This window comes from Triturus cristatus, chromosome 8, assembly GCF_964204655.1.
Source record: "Triturus cristatus chromosome 8, aTriCri1.1, whole genome shotgun sequence".
Taxonomy (NCBI): Eukaryota; Metazoa; Chordata; class Amphibia; order Caudata; family Salamandridae; genus Triturus; species Triturus cristatus.
In genome coordinates, this window is record NC_140591.1 from 1052198955 (window position 1) to 1052217311 (window position 18357).

Below are 18357 nucleotides of genomic sequence, written 5' to 3' on the forward strand. Positions count from 1 at the left end.
AGCTTTTTACTGACAGTCTTCTCGTGAGAAATCTCTTCCCACATTTCTTTCAATTCCATTTTCTCAGATTTAGTGATGTAAGATGTGACATACCGAGCAACAGCAATAGAATTGTCAGCTACATACTGAATTTCCATGTTAGCATTCCACATGGATAAAATGACTGGGTTGTAGTCATTTATATATTTTGACTCTTCTTTTCTTCTTAGGTTGTAGGTATTTTTCGTAGATTTTCTTGTAATGGTATGTCACACAGCTGACATAAAACTGTTTACTCTTCCTTTTGAAAGAACAGGTCGCGGAAATCCAATCGACATTTTGTGTAGAATTTATCTTTACTCTTGTACTTTCGTCGACAGTATTTTCCACACCGATGACTTTGGAAACGTAAAACTTGCTCTTTTAAGTTTTTTTCTTCTGTGCTTTTAGGTATAGCACATGTTGCATATTCTTCAATGAAAGATAAAACTGCATCATCAGAATCTGTTCCAAATTTTGGGGCATCCTTGATCCACAACAGCATATGAATATGAGGAGCACCTCTTGCTTGGTACTCTTTTCTCCAAAAGAAATCCACAACTTCTCCAAGAGGTGGATTTTTTTTATTGCAGATGAAGGTCATCATAGCCTCAAATCTATGATTGAAATATCTGCAAACATTAACCGGATCCAATGAGCACAATTCTCCTGCTGTCTTGTATTGGATGTTTTCAATATTTGAATTTGCCTCTCGAAGAAAATCCAGTAAATCATCCCAAGCGTACTCAGCACAGCTTAGGGTAAGGAACCATGTAGGAGTTCCTAAATTCCGTAACATACATTTCAATTCTCCATGGCGTCGGTACCAATATTCATTAGTTCAACGCTGACAAGCCATCAGATTAATCAATTGAGATTCCAAATGATCATCTCGCTGTTGCACTTTGTTCATAAAATCATTTGCAGACACAGTTTTTAAAATGTGATTTACTGCATAAGATAGTGCAGACAAGTCACTTTCAAATAAAAGATGGAACAAATAAGGAATACTTTGACGAAATCTTGGATCTTCTGCATATAATCTTGTAGTCCGATACTCAGAAGCAGGAATCTGTACTGGACGTTCATCATATCGTCCACCTTTTCCTGTAGGAATCAGCTGGGGAAAACAACGAGCTTCCAGGCTCTCCTCCCATACACTCACGGGAGTTCCTTTTGCTTTTTTGATCTGAAATAGATCAATAGTGTTTCCCATAACTTCTTTAGAATGAAGAGGATGTATGCTGAAATGTTCATAAATTTCTTCTTCTTTTGACTTATCCACTTTTTCAATTTGCCCAGTTGGTATTCCTGTGTCTGCTAGTAAATCTTCTTCATCTTCATCCATATAAATTGATTCATAGTACTTATTATTTCTTTTCAAATATAAATTTGCTCTTTGTACTTTTCGTACATCTACTAGCTCCTGCCAAATGTTCTTATTCTTTGTAGGTACCCCATTAACCAGAATAACTAATGGTTCAGTTTCCAAACTATCTGCATCAATTGTTTCAATATTTTTTCCAATCTAATGGCAAATAGACAACTCTTCCTTTTAAACCTCTTTTTAAATCTGAAGGAGGTAATTTACCTGTTTTGGGCTCCATACGAACTATAGTCTGAAACGGATGGACAAATTGAATGAGTATAGACTCATACGTATTTAAATCACTAAGTTCTGCAGGAATATCAACCAATTCTAAATTATTATGTACAGCTCTAGCTGGCATTTTATTTTCTTCTAACTTGTTATAACAGTATTTACAAATACGCTGATCTTCACCCAAATCAAAACAATTTTCCAGAAACAAATATGTAGCAAAATCCTTCCACTCATAATTATTTTCTTTTTCACTTTTTTTAAAGAGATCAACATTCCTTGTTTGAGTTTTATAATGGCTTCTCCGGCAACAAATACAAGTAATATTTGGTCTTTCATTAGAGATGATAGTAAATTTTGTCATTTGATCTTCAAAATTTTTACTAACAGTGGGTTCTATTTTCTATTCCACATTTTCTTCAATAACTGTGTCATTTCCTGCACTTTCTTGTTCTGGACCAAAGTAACAAAACTGAATATCATCAGTAACCTTCTCTACATCTGATACAGATCCACGCAACAGAGCACTATTCAACTAATTTAACTTTAGTGCTGGACTTTTAGCAAAATACAATCTGCTCACAAACTTTCTCATTTCAGTATGATGTACTGCCAGCATCCTAAAATGATGAAAAACACTTTGACAAACTTTCCTAGAAAGACAAGCCAGAGAATGTCCTTGCAAACCAGTATTCTTTCTCACTCTGCATGGATCTAGTCTTTGAAGCACCTTAATCTTCTGTTTAACACTTTTTTTACTATATTCTCTTAGAAAGTCACGTAATTTATCAATAGATTCTTGTCGTACAGTACAAATACTACTACAATTCCAAGTGTACACTGGGGCTTTAGGACGTTTCCCCATAACCTCATCAGCTAACACTTCTTCCTTCATTTTCTCCTTTTCCATTACACAACCATCTTTAACTTCATAACTTCGACCACTGGTGTCAACTGCATGCAGCAAACTATTACTTTGAAGATAACTCTCTTCATTAAAAAATGGTTCAGTACTTGAACTATGCTTCCATTCTCCTAAGAACACATTACAAAAGTTATTTTTTTCACTACTCTTTTCCTTTTGCTTTTTGACTTCATTACATTGACTATTTTATCTAATGTATGGATCCTGTTCAAAATTAATATGAATAGTTTTCTTTTTAATTCCAAAGCCTTTGCAACAATTGATTCAATATGTTTCTTTTTCTTATAAAATATTGCTTTCTTCCTATATTTTTTCACATCCTTTAGCAAATTGAACACCACTCTTCTCTGAAACATTTTTTTACGAATGTTTTGAAATTCTGTTTTTCTTTTTAAGTCATTCTTTCTTGCTTCTGATTGTACATTAGCATTTAGTATTTTCTTTCTATTGTCTTGTTGTTTTCTTCTTGAAACACTATTTGCAGTGGATATACTTTGTACATTTTTTCTATGTTTGAGGATATTTTTAAAAAAATCCTTAGTCTGCTTACCAGAAGACTTTTTCTTTTTTCCAACATGAGGTTCTTCAACTAATTTCTGTTGTCCAGTTGTCTTCAAATATAGATGTTTTTGCTGTTCTTTTCTCTTTCTTGATTTTATAGGCATGTTTGATTTATTTCAGTGTTGTTCAGCAATACCTAAAGGAAACTAAAAAAAAAATACCTTTATGTAATTTAAATATATTACTATATTTTTTTTGAGCTTTTCAAATCCTATCATATGAGCTGTCCCTTTCCTACGAGTGCAAGTCTTACAGAACAAGAGCAACACAAATTAAATCTCTGACAACAATTCCTGTAGGCTGAAAACGATATTTCATTGGCAATTTCAAAGCACATTTACTATTGTGGTAGAGCAAGTGTTAATTACTGTAACAGCCTGACACATTTTCCTTATAGTTTAGAGAGGCAGAAAAGAGCACATGTCCTAACAGCTACTTGAGACCATGAGCATGTGGAACCTGGGTGAGTGATTAGACTAGAGCAAAGGAAATGAGCCGTGGTGATGTTGAATGTGTTAGCGTTACACACTGCTATCTGAAATACCACACAGTGCTGAATAGTAAGCATGGGAATGCAGGAGAAGCAGCTGCCTGTGTGCTAAGAGTGTGTTTCTGTAGACTGTGTATGGTCAGGTGCAAGAGAGATCTGCATGGACGCTTGCACAACTGCATGAAGACTGCAGAGATGTATGAAAGAGCACATGTGGTAAGGGTTAATTTGGCTTATGAACATGTAGGAACTACCTCACTCATTACAGTACTGCAAGGAAAATCTACCCTGTTGTATTCAAATGTGTTAGCATTTGCCTCTCAACTGTGAGATGGTGATTTCTGCTGAATGCTAACCATCACAGTTCAAGAAAATAAGCTGCCCCTTTCCTACGAGTGCAAGTCTTACAGAACAAGAGCAACACAAATTAAATCTCTGACAACAATTCCTGTGTGCACACAGACTCATGGTGTGATTCTAGGCAGAAAACAATATTTGATTGGCAATTTCAAAGCACATTTACTACTGTGGTAGAGCAAGTGATAATTACTGTAACAGCCTGACACATTTTCCTTATAGTTTAGAGAGGCAGAAAAGAGCACATGTCCTAACAGCTACTTGAGACCATGAGCATGTGGAACCTGGGTGAGTGATGAGACTAGAGCAAAGGAAATGAGCCTTGGTGATGTGCTATCTGAAATACCACACAGTTCTGAATAGTAAGCATGGGAGTGCAGGAGAAACAGCTGCCTGTGTGCTAAGAGTGTGTTTCTGGAGACTGTGTATTGTCAGGTGCAAGAGAGATCTGCATGAATGCTTGCACAACTGCATGAAGACTGCAGAGATGTATGTAAGAGCACATGTGGTAAGGGTTAATTGGGCTTATGAACATGTAGGAACTACCTCACTCATTACAGTACTGCAAGGAAAATCTACCCTGTTGTTTTCAAATGTGATAGCATTTGCCTCTCGTCTGTGAGATAGTGATTTCTGCTGAATGCTAACCATCAAAGTAAAAAAAAAAGCTGCCCCTTTCCTACGAGTGCAAGTCTTACAGAACAAGAACAACACGAATTAAATCTCTGACAACAATTCCTGTGTGCACACACACTCATGGTGTGATTCTAGGAAGAAATCGATATTTGATTGGCAATTTCAAAGCACATTTACTACTGTGGTAGAGCAAGTGATAATTACTGTAACAGCCTGACGCATTTTCCTTATAGTTTAGAGAGGCAGAAAAGAGCACATGTCCTAACAGCTACATGAGACCATGAGCATGTGGAACCTGGGTGAGTGATTAGACTAGAGCAAAGGAAATGAGCCTTGGTGATGTTGAATGTGTTAGCGTTACACACTGCTATCTGAAATACCACACAGTGCTGAATAGTAAGCATGGGAGTGCAGGAGAAGCAGCTGGCTGTGTGCTAAGAGTGTGTTTCTGGAGACTGTGTATTGTCAAGTGCAAGAGAGATCTGCATGGACGCTTGCACAACTGCATGAAGACTGCAGAGATGTATGTAAGATCACCTGTGGTAAGGGTTAATTGGAGTTTTGAACACGTAGGAACTACCTCACCCATTGCAGGAGTGGAAGGAAAATCTACCCTGTTGTTTTCAAATGTGTTAGCATTTGCCTCTCATCTGTGAGATAGTGATTTCTGCTGAATGCTAACCATCACATTTCAAGAAAACAAGCTGCCCGTTTCCTACGAGTGCCAATCTTACAGAACAAGAGCAACACGAATTAAATCTCTGACAACAAATCCTCATGATGTGATTCTAGGCACAAAACAGTATTCCTGGGTGATACCAGTACACCTTAACTTATGGTGAAGACATACTTCATAATATCTTAAAAGTTCAAGGCAGTTAAATATCTTCCAAAACATAAAATGTAAAACACAACTTTAAAAGAAGAAACACATTTCTATTATTTATATCAAAATACACCACATACATCCTCTCTCAAATTCATAACTCACCTTTAAAAGTAGTTAGTTGAGAATGAAATGTGCCACTCACACAGCAGATTATCAGAGCCAGAATCTCTGAGCTGTACTCCTCTCACCAGAACCACTAAATGGCAAAATGTCCCTCTCTTTTTTCACACATATACATGTTAACTTCAAATCACATTGCTTCCCACATTTTTTTAAATGGAAACACACATTTCTATTGGTTGCAAATTTCAACCCTTTCCAAATGATTCCTACCCCCAACATGACTTCTGCCTGCTACCATAGCAACAGATCATGGAACACTGGTGTGAGCAGAGAGGTCAGAAGTTCAGCACACAATGTTTCTAATCCAAAGAGCAAGAGTGCTTGACTTTTCAAACCTAACAGCATATCCAAAGTAATCTTCTGTGGGAACACATTTTTCTTAACCAATACAAAACATGCTTTTAAAAATTTAAACATACAGCCTAGTTTTTAGTGTTGAATGGTCTGAAACAGCCAATGAGTTCTTTTTATTAAAAAAAAAAGTATGTAAGCCTCCATTCTACAACTATCTTTCTTTTCATATTGCCATTCTACTGAAAGACACATTCTGAGTGCATCCAGATCTCCTTGAAAGATGTTCACAGTGTGGATTGTAGGTCATAGCCATGTCTACTGGAGTGACAAGTATGCAGAAAAAAGAGGTATTGTGAAAGACCTTGATTTGCCAAATGTAGACATTAAATGGATTGGTCAGAGAGGGTTAAAGTGGCACCAATTAATGCCTTTGGTGAAATCCTTTCTACATCTCCCACAGCCTGACCTTATAATTGTGCACTGTGGTGGAAATGACCTAGGCACTTTAACTGGGGTAGGTCTGGAAATGCTTGTTAAGGACACCTTTGTGCAATTGATGTCACTTTTTCCACAAACTACCTTTGTATATTCTAATATATGCCAAAGGCAAAAGTGGAACTGGTCCAACCAATATTGTGCGCAGTTTGAGAAAGCAAAAAAGCACGTCAATAAGTCTGTTTCTGCTTTCCTCAGAGACTATGGTATGGGTTCTATATACCACAACAACTTGAGTTACAACATGGAAGGCATTTATAGAGGAGATGGTGTTCATTTCACAGATGAAGGGAACAGAGTCTTCCTCTTGAACTTTAGACTCTGAATCTTTACTTACATGTAGGTACAAAAAAAACACTCAATGAACACAACGGCTCTTTTTAGAGCCAACCAACATCTAAACACTTAAACTTGATTTTTAATTCTAATTTTTTTACGAATTTTTTGCCGCCGTGCGTGCACCGTAAGCGCACGGCGCAATATATATAAAAAAATTGGGGTTTTTTGGGGGGACCTCAGGGGTCTTTCATGGTCCCCCTGAGAAGGCCTAGGTGGTCAGGGACTCTCTACCCTGCCCCCTTTTCACGTTCTCCACTTGTGTTTTTAGCTCTCTTCTGCCTCTAAAACTCAAAATGGCGGCTGGGGGGTGCGCGCACCGTGCGCACACCGTGCGCGCACTCCGTGATTTTTTGAAAAAAAATAAATGTTTTTTTCACCCTTTGGGGTCCTTCAGGAACCCCCTGACAAAGGCTAGGGGGTCAGGAACTCTCTACCCTGCCCCCTTTTCACGTTCTCCACCTTTCTTTTTCACTGTCACACACAAAATGGCGTCCGACACATCCTGATTTCGACCGATTGGAATGTTGACTGACATCTAACCACCATTCAGAATTACGCTCGCGGACATTTGGTGCGCGCCCCGTGCGCGCATATAGATATTTATGTACTTTTAACTGCAATTTTGTCAGGAACTACTGAACAGATTGACACCATATATGCAAAAGGCACATGCCTAACCTGAAGACTACCTCTTTGCCAAATTTCAAGTAATTCTGTTCAGCCGTTCGGGCTGTACCTTCGACTAAAGGTCCTTTGGGAAAATGCATGGGGAAAACACGTTTTGGGACCCCCCTTTTTTCTCAGCCCCCGCTTGACGAATCACCCCGAGACTTTCAGGGTAGGAGCTGAGCGGAGCGCCCCATCAGTTTTGAAATTTTCACGAAGATAAGTCAACCGGCGCCAAAGTTATTCAAAATAGAATTTTCAGAACTTAAAACGCGCCACAGGGCGTGTTTGAACACGTCACCTCAGGCCCCGTCCCCTCCCTTCACCACTGTGTAAACGCGCCCTGTGGCCGTTCTAAGTTGAGAGATTAAGTCCCCTTAAATCCTAAGGGTCCCTAGGGTCAAACTAGCCCACTAGGTACCTCCAGTAAGCGCTGCGTTGCATAGAGGTGTAAAAACACCTGTCTGCAACGCAGCTCCCTGGCGAACACTGGAGATACCTGTTGGGCTAGTTGGCCCTCAGGGACCCTCAGTATTGAAGGGGAATTAATTCCCCAACTTACAACTGGCCAGGGGGCGCGTTTGCAGAGTGCTGCAAGGAGGGGGGCGTGGCCTCCAGCGCGATGCCGGTCTTTTATTTATTTTATTTTTTTAAGAAGGAGGGCTGTGTGGCCCCCCTTCTTTTTCTAATTTACTGGCCCTGGGGACTCCATCCCCCAGGGCCTGCACCCTAATTTCTTTTGTTGAAAAAAATTAATATGGCCCTCCCAAGGCCTTAATCGGCCCCGGGGACCCCAACCCCCGGGTCATGGCCTTTTTTTAAATTTAAATTCTTTAGGAGGGGGCTGCGTTGCCCCCCTCCTCAGGCCAGTTATGGCTCTGGGGAACCCATCCCCCGGGGCCGGCCTTTGTTTTTTAATATTTTAAAAATATATATATTTATAGAAACACCTAGGACATGCTGGACAAACCGTATGTACCATGCCGATTTGCGTGATATTCATTAAAAGGCGACTATGCATAGAATGAATCCACATGGAATTTATTTACACCGCTAGTGAAGCTCTGACGTGTCTGACGCCCTACCGTGCCTAATCCCGGCACCCCCGCCGGTGGGTACTCTCCAAGTAGACACCCTTGTCGTTTATTTATACAAACATGGGTAGCTATTGACGGGCACATTTAATATACATGCACACCAAGCCATTCAAAGGGGATTCGACAAAAATTCGACCAAACTATGCAAGAAACCCCCCTCACGGTTAATAAAAAACACATCCAACGCCGGATGTGTAATACTTTTTATTTTACTCTCTGGAAAGGAGACGAACCTCACTTGAGAGTCACAGCGTGCTCCTGGCTGAGCCCAATGCTGTGTTACACCCACCAGTGCCCGCCGATTGCCTCACACCTCTGTGTTGTATACCACCAGCTAGTGCGTATGCTATGACACTCTGTAGCCCATGTGCACTGTAACACCACCCCGTGAATATGTCATGCCACACTTGCATTCGCACGGGTTATATTGCCCCATCTAACGTGCCTTCCTCGATGTGTATGTTATAACGCACAGCGCTATGCCATACATATTACAATCTAGGATCCATATCTTTGTCACAGTGCATATGCAACGTTACACTCCCCAGCACATATTTTATATTACAACTTTAGAGACTAGTTATGTTACACAACACTGCCCTGTGCATATTACACTCGAAGGTGCATATCGCATAGCACGCGCTAGTGCCTGTGCTATCTCGCGCTCTCCAATGAATCTGTCATTGCACACAATGTATTGCATATTATATTTCACGCCCCGGTTCATCTTATATCACACTTTTTGGTGCATAGTTTATACCATATACTACATCTAGTTTTCATTTTCAATCGTGCTCTCAGGACTATGTTCTATATAACACTGCGTCCACCTACCCTTTTTACGGGCATTGCATTTTGCGATGGGGGTGGAGGGTCAGGGGGTGTTTCTGCCAAGTGAGCCCAGAGTCACAGTCACAAACATCCTCTTCTTCCTGAATAAAAGTGAGATTATGCTGCATACTTTTTCATATTTTAAGTAGTTCGCACAGACACACATTTTAAAAACAATAAAGTTCCCAATACCCACCTTCTCTGAACAGTTAGCTTGCTGCCCCATCCACCTCCTCCCTATCCTCTGTTGTCTGAATCCATGGAATAGCCTCCTCCCTCCTGCCATGCATGGTCTGATGTGCTGCCACTGCCCTCCATTGACTGAGGGAGAATGTATGCATTGTCAGCATTCCGTCCATCATTTGTTTGTTGTAACACTTTTCGCCCTAAGTGGGATGGGTATTCCCAGACGTGGGACCCGTGCTCACTACGCCACTGGAGTCAAGCTATCCTGGCTGATGACGGCTGATAGCCAGAAACCGGTCCTAGGATGCTTGATTCCGGTCCAGGGAAGACATGGCTTGGCAGTTCGGGCTGGACTGTTCCCATGAGGCACAGGGTCAAGACTGATTTGCATATGGCCATGTCTAAACTGGGGTGGTGTAGTGGGCAAAAAAACGATGGATTTAACCCAGATCTCTTGACTGGGGGAGAATGTATGCATAGTCAGCATTCCGTCCATCATTTGTTTGTTGTAACACTTTTCGCCCTAAGTGGGATGGGTATTCCCAGACGTGGGACCCGTGCTCACTACGCCACTGGAGTCAAGCTATCCTGGCTGATGACGGCTGATAGCCAGAAACCGGTCCTAGGATGCTTGATTCCGGTCCAGGGAAGACATGGCTTGGCAGTTCGGGCTGGACTGTTCCCATGAGGCACAGGGTCAAGACTGATTTGCATATGGCCATGTCTAAACTGGGGTAGTGTAGTGGGCAAAAAAACGATGGATTTAACCCAGATCTCTTGACTGGGGGAGAATGTATGCATTGTCAGCATTCCGTCCATCATTTGTTTGTTGTAACACTTTTCGCCCTAAGTGGGATGGGTATTCCCAGACGTGGGACCCGTGCTCACTACGCCACTGGAGTCAAGCTATCCTGGCTGATGACGGCTGATAGCCAGAAACCGGTCCTAGGATGCTTGATTCCGGTCCAGGGAAGACATGGCTTGGCAGTTCGGGCTGGACTGTTCCCATGAGGCACAGGGTCAAGACTGATTTGCATATGGCCATGTCTAAACTGGGGTGGTGTAGTGGGCAAAAAAACGATGGATTTAACCCAGATCTCTTGACTGGGGGAGAATGTATGCATTGTCAGCATTCCGTCCATCATTTGTTTGTTGTAACACTTTTCGCCCTAAGTGGGATGGGTATTCCCAGACGTGGGACCCGTGCTCACTACGCCACTGGAGTCAAGCTATCCTGGCTGATGACGGCTGATAGCCAGAAACCGGTCCTAGGATGCTTGATTCCGGTCCAGGGAAGACATGGCTTGGCAGTTCGGGCTGGACTGTTCCCATGAGGCACAGGGTCAAGACTGAATTGCATATGGCCATGTCTAAACTGGGGTGGTGTAGTGGGCAAAAAAACGATGGATTTAACCCAGATCTCTTGACTGGGGGAGAATGTATGCATTGTCAGCATTCCGTCCATCATTTGTTTGTTGTAACACTTTTCGCCCTAAGTGGGATGGGTATTCCCAGACGTGGGACCCGTGCTCACTACGCCACTGGAGTCAAGCTATCCTGGCTGATGACGGCTGATAGCCAGAAACCGGTCCTAGGATGCTTGATTCCGGTCCAGGGAAGACATGGCTTGGCAGTTCGGGCTGGACTGTTCCAATGAGGCACAGGGTCAAGACTGATTTGCATATGGCCATGTCTAAACTGGGGTGGTGTAGTGGGCAAAAAAACGATGGATTTAACCCAGATCTCTTGACTGGGGGAGAATGTATGCATTGTCAGCATTCCGTCCATCATTTGTTTGTTGTAACACTTTTCGCCCTAAGTGGGATGGGTATTCCCAGACGTGGGACCCGTGCTCACTACGCCACTGGAGTCAAGCTATCCTGGCTGATGACGGCTGATAGCCAGAAACCGGTCCTAGGATGCTTGATTCCGGTCCAGGGAAGACATGGCTTGGCAGTTCGGGCTGGACTGTTCCCATGAGGCACAGGGTCAAGACTGATTTGCATATGGCCATGTCTAAACTGGGGTGGTGTAGTGGGCAAAAAAACGATGGATTTAACCCAGATCTCTTGACTGGGGGAGAATGTATGCATTGTCAGCATTCCGTCCATCATTTGTTTGTTGTAACACCTTTCGCCCTAAGTGGGATGGGTATTCCCAGACGTGGGACCCGTGCTCACTACGCCACTGGAGTCAAGCTATCCTGGCTGATGACGGCTGATAGCCAGAAACCAGTCCTAGGATGCTTGATTCCGGTCCAGGGAAGACATGGCTTGGCAGTTCGGGCTGGACTGTTCCCATGAGGCACAGGGTCAAGACTGATTTGCATATGGCCATGTCTAAACTGGGGTGGTGTAGTGGGCAAAAAAACGATGGATTTAACTCAGATCTCTTGACTGGGGGAGAATGTATGCATTGTCAGCATTCCGTCCATCATTTGTTTGTTGTAACACTTTTCGCCCTAAGTGGGATGGGTATTCCCAGACGTGGGACCCGTGCTCACTACGCCACTGGAGTCAAGCTATCCTGGCTGATGACGGCTGATAGCCAGAAACCGGTCCTAGGATGCTTGATTCCGGTCCAGGGAAGACATGGCTTGGCAGTTCGGGCTGGACTGTTCCCATGAGGCACAGGGTCAAGACTGATTTGCATATGGCCATGTCTAAACTGGGGTGGTGTAGTGGGCAAAAAAACGATGGATTTAACCCAGATCTCTTGACTGGGGGAGAATGTATGCATTGTCAGCATTCCGTCCATCATTTGTTTGTTGTAACACTTTTCGCCCTAAGTGGGATGGGTATTCCCCGACGTGGGACCCGTGCTCACTACGCCACTGGAGTCAAGCTATCCTGGCTGATGACGGCTGATAGCCAGAAACCGGTCCTAGGATGCTTGATTCCGGTCCAGGGAAGACATGGCTTGGCAGTTCGGGCTGGACTGTTCCCATGAGGCACAGGGTCAAGACTGATTTGCATATGGCCATGTCTAAACTGGGGTGGTGTAGTGGGCAAAAAAACGATGGATTTAACCCAGATCTCTTGACTGGGGGAGAATGTATGCATTGTCAGCATTCCGTCCATCATTTGTTTGTTGTAACACTTTTCGCCCTAAGTGGGATGGGTATTCCCAGACGTGGGACCCGTGCTCACTACGCCACTGGAGTCAAGCTATCCTGGCTGATGACGGCTGATAGCCAGAAACCGGTCCTAGGATGCTTGATTCCGGTCCAGGGAAGACATGGCTTGGCAGTTTGGGCTGGACTGTTCCCATGAGGCACAGGGTCAAGACTGATTTGCATATGGCCATGTCTAAACTGGGGTGGTGTAGTGGGCAAAAAAACGATGGATTTAACCCAGATCTCTTGACTGGGGGAGAATGTATGCATTGTCAGCATTCCGTCCATCATTTGTTTGTTGTAACACTTTTCGCCCTAAGTGGGATGGGTATTCCCAGACGTGGGACCCGTGCTCACTACGCTACTGGAGTCAAGCTATCCTGGCTGATGACGGCTGATAGCCAGAAACCGGTCCTAGGATGCTTGATTCCGGTCCAGGGAAGACATGGCTTGGCAGTTCGAGCTGGACTGTTCCCATGAGGCACAGGGTCAAGACTGATTTGCATATGGCCATGTCTAAACTGGGGTGGTGTAGTGGGCAAAAAAACGATGGATTTAACCCAGATCTCTTGACTGGGGGAGAATGTATGCATTGTCAGCATTCCGTCCATCATTTGTTTGTTGTAACACTTTTCGCCCTAAGTGGGATGGGTATTCCCAGACGTGGGACCCGTGCTCACTACGCCACTGGAGTCAAGCTATCCTGGCTGATGACGGCTGATAGCCAGAAACCGGTCCTAGGATGCTTGATTCCGGTCCAGGGAAGACATGGCTTGGCAGTTCGGGCTGGACTGTTCCCATGAGGCACAGGGTCAAGACTGATTTGCATATGGCCATGTCTAAACTGGGGTGGTGTAGTGGGCAAAAAAACGATGGATTTAACCCAGATCTCTTGACTGGGGGAGAATGTATGCATTGTCAGCATTCCGTCCATCATTTGTTTGTTGTAACACTGCCCTCCATTTAGCATCATGTACCAGTCCACTCCTCGTGCCCTCCATTGCCCAATTCTATGGCCCATCATTGACCTCCTGCTTAGCCTCTGTGCTTAGCTTGCTGGCCCTATTCTCCTTCACCCTGCCCTCCGATGTCTTTGTGCATGCCCCTGCTCCATCCTTTTTGCCCACTATGTTCCATGGACCTGCCACTCCTATCTACTCTGAGTGTTCTGTTGAGCTGCCACTGCCCTCCCACCTGCCTAGCATTGTCAGATGACTGTAACCTGTCCCTGCCACCTCCACCCTGCCTCTCCACATGCCATGCCCTATCCCCTTCCTCCTGTCCTCCATGGTCCATTTTACTGCCACACCCTTCTGCCCTCCCTGATCTGTTGTGCTGCAACTGCTCCTCCTGCCTGCCCCGCGCGGTCTGTTGTGAGGCCCCTTCCCCTGAACTCTCTTGTCTGTGCCCAGGTCCTGACCCTCCCTTCTATCCTCCATGGCCCTTTGTGCATGCCCCTTCACCCTCCTTCTTGCCCATCATAGCCATTGTGCTGCCACTAACCCTCCCGCTTGCCATGCATGGTCTTCTGTGCTGCCATGGCCTCTCCCACCTTCCCTGTGTGGTCAGCTAGCTGCCCCTGACCCCCTCCCACCTTCCCTCCATGGCCTGTGTGTATGCCACCATAGTCTTATTGTTGCTCTCCATGGTGTGCCTTGTTTCTAGTGCCCATCCTGCCTGACCTCCATGGTCATCTTGCTGCTCCTGCCCTGCCACCTTGCCCCCAGCCCTCTGTTTCCATGTGCAGACCCCCTATTCCCTCCCTCCTGGCTTTTCTGTTCCATTGTAATGCCCCTGATCCGTCCCTCCTGCCCTTTATGGTCTGTTTTGCTGCGGCTTTCTCTCCTGTCTGTCCATTACGGTCAGCTAGCTACCATTGCCTCATTCCCATCTGTTTTCTGTTGTCCATGTGCATGGTCCTGTCCCCTCCCTATTGCTTTCTATGGAGTGTTGTGCTGCACTCCCGTCCCGCATGCGCTGTGTGGAGTATTGTGCTGCTGCAAGCCCTGATGCCTGCCCTGTAGGGTCAGTTTGGTGCACCTCTCCATGTCCCTCCTGTCCTCTGTTATCCGAGTCCATGTCCCTACCCCAATTCCTTCTGCCTAACATGATTCAATGTACCATACTTGCGAACATTTTGAACTTGGTAAGAGGGAGATTTTGAAAAAAAACCTGGGTATTGATTTTCCCCTTTGATTTACATTGAAAAAGAGGAGATTGTAGACAGGAGACAGATCAAATAAAGCCCATTTGAGCTTAAAAACATTGGAAGTTTCCTGGCTGAAACAGGTCTGTTGGCATGTATGGTTGTACTACCACTGCCTCTTCCTTCTGCCCACAGTGGTCTATTATATTGCCACAGCCTCTCTTGCCAGTCCAGTATTGCTGGTTTGTTGCCCCTGCCCCCCTTTCCACTGCCCTCCATAGTCTGTTGTGCTGCCACTGCCCTTCCTGCCTGCCCAGTGTGGTCAAATTGTTGCCTCTGCACTCTCCTGCCTGCCTTCAATTTTCAGAGTCTGTGCCCTTGGCCTCTGCCTCTCAACAGTATCCCAATGAACAACTAGATTGCTAACATTCTATATTTATTACAAAAGTGTGGAACGCCTGACGTCATCTTGATGTAATCAAAACTGTAATACCTAGAGTATTTCCTTTAGAAATTACATATATGAGAGGGTCTTATTTGCATCAAAATTATGGTTAGTGCTCCAAAAAAACTAAAATGAGGACATATTTTCTGAGTTTTCAAATAGCGACAAAGAACTTTTAAATTATTTGTAATCTTTATGTGTTTTTATCCAGTTGACCACTTGATTAAATGTTGCACCTTGGCGAGAGGATGTGGTGTTACTTCCAGAGCTGCAGACTTTGCAACTGGGGAATCAGGTTGGAGTGTCTGCTTCAGCTCAACATTCTGTGATTGTGGTCAAATCACTTAATCTCCCCATGTCTACAACCAAAATGAATTTGATCTTGTGTGATGTAACCAATGCTCATGTAAAGCATTCCAATACCTGACAAGTCTGCACTATATAAAACTGCAAATACACAAAAAATAAGTGTTTTGCACACTTCTGTCATTGGGCTACATGTGGGCTACATCTGGGTGATATTTGTGCTGCACTTAGGCTCTTTTGTGTCTGGTGGTTATCTTGGGAGATTTATTTGTTATGAAGTTTCCTAATTTCCTCATTTACTGCAGTCTCCTCAGTAGGAAATGCTTTCAGTTTTTTACTTTGATTCCATCAAGAAGGTATTCAGATATGTCACACATTTGCCATAAATTCTGAATGTTAGCACTCTAGTTGCTCATTAGATCACTGTAGTAAAGATACTGCTAACCACGGAAGTCTGCTGCTGGTATTAAAAGTGCATGTTTCAGTCTGCATATCAGAATTTTTAAATGAAATAGAAGAGGATTTGAGAAGTCACTCAAAATGTGCCCTAATTTTTCTTTCTTCAGCACTAATCATAATTTCTATGGCAAAATGAACCCCCTCATTGTGTTCCTTTTTATATTAAATGTTTTAAATGTTACCAGTTTATTCCAATCAAGATGGCTTCAGGTGTGCCATACTTTTGTCATAACTAAGACAGTAAGCGCTCTAGTTGTTCTTAAGAACACTCTGGGACATTCTGTCATTAGGCTATACTTGGGCTACATCTGGGTGATATTTGGGCTACATTTGGGCTCTTTTGTCTCTGGTGGCCATCTTGGGAGATTTATTTGTTATGAAGTTTCCTAATTTCCTCATTTACTGCAGTCTCCTCAGTAGGAAATACTTTCAGTTTTTTATTTTGGTTCCATCAAGAAGGCATTCAGATGTGTCACACATTTGCCATAAATTCTGAATGTTAGCACTCTAGTTGCTCATTAGATCACTGTATTAAAACTACTGCTCACCAGGGAAGTCTGCTGCTGGTATTCAAAGAGCATGTTTCAGTCTGCATGTCAGAATTTGTTTATGAAATAGAAGAGGATTTGAGAAGTCAAAATGTGCCCTAATTTTTCTTTCTGCAGAACTAATCATAATTTCTATGGCAAAATGAACCCCCTCATTTTGTTCCTTTGTAAATTAAATGTTTTAAGTGTTATCACTTTATTCCAAGCAAGATGGCTTCAGGTGTTCCATACTTTTGTCATAAGTAAGACTGTTAGCGCTCTGGTTGTTCGTTAGAACACTCTGGGACATTCTGTCATTGGGCTATACTTGGGCTACATCTGGGTGATATTTGGGCTACATTTGGGCTCTTTTGTCTCTGGTGGCCATCTTGGGAGATTTATTTGTTATGAAGTTTCCTAATTTCCTCATTTACTGCAGTCTCCTCAGTAGGAAATACTTTCAGTTTTTTACTTGGTTCCATCAAGAAGGTATTCAGATGTGTCGCACATTTGCCATAAATTCTGAATGTTAGCACTCTAGTTGCTCATTAGATCACTGTAGTAAAGCTACTGCTCACCAGGGAAGTCTGCTGCTGGTATTGAAAGTGCATGTTTCAGTCTGCATGTCAGAATTTTTTTATGAAATAGAAGAGGATTTGAGAAGTCACTCAAAATGTGCCCTAATTTTTCTTTCTGCAGCACTAATCATACTTTCTATGGCAAAATGAACTCCCTCATTTTGTTCCTTTTTAAAATAAATGTTTTAAGAATTACCACTTTATTCCAACCAAGATGGCTTCAGGTGTGCCATACGTTTGTCATAAGTAGGACTGTTAGCGCTCTAGTTGTTCTTTAGAACACTCTGGGAAGCTGCAGTAGAACACAAAGGAATCAACTGACAGTCTCTGCCCTTGTTGGATGTACATGTTTTACTGAGAATGTCAGACTTCATTCTCACATGACTGAGAAAGATAATGTGAATTTACAGAAAATATGCTCTCAGTTAGCTTATAGATCACCTTCCAAACCTCTGTGGGAAAAGCATGAGAAAATAGTTTTCTCTCAAACATGATTCATGATATCACAGCAGAAGGCTTTTTCACATGGTAAAACCACCTTAGAACACACCACAATTCCTTAAATGAGTATGGTACCATCAACAAATGATTTATAATGTTAACTAAAGTCTTAAAACCTTCTATTAACTGCAATGCTTTTTAATGAGGTGCTATCATGTATATTGGTCCCAAGATGGCTGCCAACACTTCTTGGATGAAGTGCTGACAGTCAATCAGATCTCACGATGAGATGTGTGGTTAGGCTCCGCCCAGATATGTATATGATTTTACTTTTGATTTTCTCAGGAACTACTGAATGGATTTACACCATTTAAGCAAAAGGCACATGCCTGACCTGAGGACTACCTCCTTGACATATTTCAAGTAATTCTGTTCAGCCGTTCGGGATGTACCTTCGACTAAATGTCCTATGGGAAAATGCATGGGGAAAACATGTTTTGAGACCCCCCTTTTTTCTCAGCCCCCGCTTGACGAATCACCCCGAGACTTTCAGGGTAGGAGCTGAGCGGAGCGCCCCATTAGTTTTTAAAATTTCCCCGAAGATAAGTCAACCGGCGCCAAAGTTATTCAAAATAGAATTTTCAGATTTCCTATGGGAACTCGGTCCTAACTATAACTCTCTACTGGCGACCGCCAGTAGATAATATATATATATATATATATATATATATATATATATATATATAGAACATATTTAAACTTTAAGTTGGGGGATTAAGTCCCCTTGAATCCTGAGGGTCCCTTGGGTCCAACTAGCCCACCAGGTATCTGCA